A 5,227-nucleotide genomic window follows, 5' to 3' on the forward strand; every position below is an offset into this window, starting at 1 on the left:
GGCCTGGCTAAGAAGAGGGCTTAGAGGAGCCTGACTAAGGTTGGGTCAAAGAGAGAATCTTCGTCAAGCCTGTGAGTGCTGCCAGGGGCCAATCACACAGCTCTCCCACCTGTGCCCTCAGTTCCAGTCGGCATCTCTGTTACATCCCCAGCTCCATCTGCCCTTCCACTGCAGCTGTCCCAAACCCATTCTCCAGCCTCGGATCAACTTAACACAGAAAGAAAGAGGTCTCTAGCATGAATTCCTCCACTCTCTGCCCCATTTGCTGCAAACCCCACTGCACCCTTCTCCCTCATTTACTGCCTTTGTCCTGTTTCCAGTCTAGGGAAATAAGGTCTAAACCTGACACCACTTCTTCCAGGAAGTCTTCCTTGGATCCTTCCACCTCCGATGGCCAAGGCTAGGTTAGGGTCCCCCGCTGTGGACAACCCTGATTTTAAATCTATCATACCACACTGTGGTGGTTGAGTTTCTGTTCATTTCCCCTTTGAGACTGTGCGCTCCTTGAGGGCAGAAACAGTATTTTTCTTGTTCTTTTTTGTATTCCCAGTACTTGGTGAAGTGCCTGACGCATAGTAGGTGCTTGATGCATGTTGTTGAATGAATGAACCCCTTTTCCTACACAAAATTAGTCCACTCACCTGCATTCTAGATGTCTTCTCTTCCTGCCTCCGTGTGCATCAGTTTTTCCTTCTCTGTGTCATGTCTTCAACCTGCCTTCCCATGGTGTTTTGCATTCAAGTATTATTGTTGTCACTATTAATACTATCATCCTTATCGTGACTATTTATTGGATAGTCACCATTTCCCAGGTACTTTGCTACACACCTTAAATACATGCTCTAGTTAAATCCTTATAATAGTCCTCAGAAGGTAGTATTATTATTCCCACTGTTTTTTTTTATATTTATGTATAAATGAAGCCTCCTTTATTTAAAGCACAGTCCTTCCTAGATGCTGTATCCTCTCTACCTAACACCATTAGGTTTTTCCATTATGTTCACACCGCATCTCTAAAGCGCCATCTCCACCAGCTGTCTCCACATCCTGACCTCTCTCTCACGCCTGTCTTGCTGGAATTGAACCCTGTCCGACTGGAAAGGCTCCCATTGAGATCACCAGCGACCTCCACGGGGCTAACACAGTGACAGCTTTCAGGCCTTATCGTCCCAGCTTCTCAGAAGCAGATGACACTGACGGCCACGCCCTCCCTGTGACTCCCTTTCCAGCTCCAGTTTCCTCTGGTTCTGTTAAGTGTGTGTTCCCTGGGGCTCCGCTTGAGACTCTTTTTTCTCTCTTCCTTTGTGCTTTCTCCCCAACATTCTCTGCTCCGGCTTAACTAGAAATCCCTCCCGGCAGCCCAGGCCTCTCCCTTCTGCCCCAGCACCGTATGACCAAGGTTGCTGTTTCCACCATGATAGTTCTTCCATAGGGGCCAAACTCAGGGTACCGATGGGACTTGACCATCTGCTGTCTCCATCCTTACCTGTGCCAACACCTGCTTCTCACCTGGCATTCCTTATCTCCGCCAGTGACACGATCACCTGCCCTGTGGCCCAAATAAAGACGCCATCGAAATTTCTGACTCCTTTCTTTCTTTTCACTTTACATCTAACCAGCCACCAAATCACCTTTACCGTGTATTCCAGGTTTCTCTCATGTCTGCATCTCTTCCCTCCTCTCTTCATTGAGGTTACCTGAGTAATCCTGAGCTGGGCGCCTCCTGTGTCTCAGTCAAGGAGGGCACAGCTCACAGTGGCCCGTGCAGGGATCGAACCAGCAACCTTGGTGTTATCAGCACCACGCTCTAACCAACTGAGCTAACCGGCCACCCGTAACTGTTTTTCTAACCGTATATATTTAAAGTGTACAGCTTGATGTTTTGATGTATACATTGTGAAATAATCACCACAATTAAGCTAATTAGCATATTCATTATCTCACATAGTTGCCATCTGTTCGTGTGCACTTATATGTATGTGATGAGAACACTTAGAATCTATTCTCTTAGCAAATTTCAAGTATAGATTACAGTATTGTTACCCACAGTCACCATGCTTTACGTTAGATCTCCAGAACTTGCTCATCTTGTGTCACTGAAACTTCGCGCCTCTTGACCAACAAGTATCTCCCTATTTCCACCACTCCCAGCCCTTGGTAATCACTATTCTACTCTCTGATTCTATGAGTCTGACTATTTTATATTCCACATGTAAGTGAGATTATACAGTGTTTGTCTTTCTGTGTCTGGCTTATTTCACTTAGCACAAGGTCCATCCATGTTGTTACAAAGGACAAGAACCTTATTTTTTTTAAGGCCCAATAATATTCCATTGTATGTATACACATTTTCTTTATCCATTCATCCATCAGTGGATATTTAGGTTGTGTCCACGTCTTGGCTATTGTGAATAATGCTGCAGTGAACATTGCGTGCAGGTATCTCTTCCAGATCCTGATTTCAATTCCTTTGGGTAAATATCCAGAAATGATATTTACTGAATCACATGGTGGTTCTATTTCTAATTTTTTGAGGAACCTCCATATTGTTTTCCATAATGATTGTAACAGTTTACATTCTCACCAAATAGTCGACCAGGGTCCTCTTTTCTCCGCATCCTCATCAACACTTCTCTCTTAACACACTTGTTAGCCATCCTAACAGGTGCGAGGTGATATCTCACTGTGGTTTTGATTTGCCTTTCCCTGATCATTAGTGATGCTGAGCAGCTTTTCATATCTGTTGGTCATTTGTATGTCTTCTGTGAGAAAAAAATGTCTATTCAGGTCCTTTGCTCATTTTTAAAATCGGGTTATTTGCTTTTTTGCTACTGAGTTGTATGAGTTCCTTATGTATATCAACCCCTTGGTAGATATATGGTTTACAAATATGTTCTCTTATTCCATGGATTGCCTTTTCATTTTGTTGATTCTCACCTCTCAGTCTTTATCCCTGTTCTCTTTCTCTGGCTTAATGACCAATCTTACTCCTTCTTTGCTCCCATTTCATGCATACTTCATTATAGAAGTTACCGCGTGGCATCACAAATTCTAGAATGTCTGTTTGTAGCCCCTACTAGACCATGGGCATCCAGAGGATATGGATTTTTCTTTTGTTTTACTTTGTAACACCAGTGCCAATGCAGGGCATTGGCATGGATAGGATGTAAATTTTTTTTTCTTTTTTGCTCCCTGCCACTCATTTAATGATGATCAATTCTTAGAATCAGAGGCAGGTTATTTAATTCCAAAACCCAATTATAGGTAATACCTTGAGCTTTAAACCAAAGATACCAGCAAAGGGCATTCTTGGTACCCGTTTTCTCTTGCCTTCTTTCTGAGGAGGGGCTCAGGCACTATGGGAAAAAAGGTCGATGGTGTATGAGGAGAAGAAAGTGCTGAACTGATATACCCGATGGGCACTTGTGAATTTTGCCCCACCAGGTATCTTAAAACCTACAGGTCTTTAGATTTGAGGGGTTGAGGCCAACAGCCATGAAGGTAGGCCTGAATGCTAATATGCAGTGTTTATGGGCAGTCTCTGTACTTGAAAGCTCAGATTCTGGGCTCCATTTCTTCCATTTCCTTCAAAGAGCTCCTGGTGCTAAACTCCCCCAGGAAGGAGAGTCCTGACCACAGTGCATGTGAATAACTGAGTACAATGTTCTCACACCTGTAGTGCATGCTGGGATGCCAGTACCTGGGCTGGGCTGAAAGTTATTTTCATGCTTTCTTGGCTTTCCAAAGGGACAGAATAGCAGCAAGTTACTGGGGGTCTAGGTACAGAGGTGAGTATGAAAATCCAAAGTCTGTGCACCATGTTGTAGAGTATCCACCTAAGGAAAATCTGTAGGGACCCTCAGGAAACCTGTGTGACTTTGAACAAGATCCTTCCCTGTCAGGTGTGTTTCTTCATTGGCAACAAAGGCAAAAAACGGAGTTGGACTGGATGACTCTAAGGACCTAAAAAGCTGGAATCCATGGTATGTGGGACAACCTCAGAGAACCACAAGCTTATCTTGAGCAGAAAGGTAAATTGTAGAGTGAGGTTCCTTCTTTTTCTTCTCTTGATAATTTAATGCCTGGAGATGACCTGTGAACCATCTGTGCAGGTACCACCAGCCTGTGAACATGCCCAGGCTAGCCTGCTATAGGACGAGAGGCAAGTGTCCCAGCTACCTCTGTCACCTAGCTGACAGCAAGTCCATCCTGCAAAGCAGAATTACCCCAATGACTTGAACTGTCTGCAGGCTTATGAGGGAGACCAGAAGAGACCAGAACAACCACCCAGCCCAGCCTAGCCTAAACGAATGACCCTCAATCCCGAGCTAAGTAAATGGCTATTGTTTTAAGCTACTAGGTTTGGGGATAGCTTGCTTGCTTTGCAGCAAAAGTGGGTTGGTAGTATTTCTGTTCCTGATTTTCATGCCACAGCTCAGCAGACAAGAAGGTAGAAGTGGTAGATAAAACACAACAACTACAGAAATGGAGCCAGGTCTCTGGCTCATGGACTTCCCAACTCAAGGACCAGGAAAGGAATGGAGAAGCGAATTGGCATTACCAATGAATTTGGAGTTGAGTGGAGCCAACAGGCAGCCATTGGTATGCCTGCAAAGCCCCAAATCTACCACCTTTCCTTTGGGCGCTGATAAGGCAGCTCCTTTAGTCCTGTTCTAGGTAAGACAACACACAGGCTTTGATTTTCAGTTAGAAAAGAACTTAACATTTTACAAGACAGCTGCTGAGTCTTACCAAAAGGGGTGCTTCGCTGGCGGAGTTTAGGGTCCACGTGGAATGACAGAGAGAAAAAAAGTGTCTTGAACAGGACCTACTCAGAGTTGCCAATGCCTTCTAGCTCTGAAGGGTGCCACATAAAAAGTAGTCATTTGCTCTGGCCCAGCTGTTTGCTCAAATTTGCTCAAAGCAACCAGCTGTTTGCTTTGTCATGGTCTGGTCTGGAAGACTCCAGGACAGGGGTGAGTCATGGACTTTCAGATCTGGAAGGAGTCTTCAAGATTGTCTTGTGAGAAACCTCTGTCCTCCACTTGAATGCTTCATTTCATTTTTATAGTTATTTTTCTTATGACACAACAGTATCTGAGTATATTCTTGTAAAATAGTCATAAAACAGGATTCCTTCTTTATGCCATGGTGCCCTCAACCACCCTTGCAAAGAAAGGCAGCCACTCTGCCAGCATCCTCCTAGCCACCATCTCTATCTGTTTAC

General features: G+C 44.5%; 1 non-coding gene across 1 annotated transcript; it reads right to left on the reverse strand.

Annotated features, from left to right (window-relative positions):
- Positions 1-1,756: 1,756 nt before the first annotated feature.
- Positions 1,757-1,830, reverse strand: TRNAI-GAU (transfer RNA isoleucine (anticodon GAU)). Its single transcript has one exon. It is a non-coding gene; the product is annotated as a tRNA-Ile (tRNA).
- Between the last annotated feature and the right edge of the window lie 3,397 nt (positions 1,831-5,227).

Source organism: Hipposideros armiger, unplaced genomic scaffold, assembly GCF_001890085.2.
Source record: "Hipposideros armiger isolate ML-2016 unplaced genomic scaffold, ASM189008v1 scaffold_18, whole genome shotgun sequence".
Taxonomy (NCBI): domain Eukaryota; kingdom Metazoa; phylum Chordata; class Mammalia; order Chiroptera; family Hipposideridae; genus Hipposideros; species Hipposideros armiger.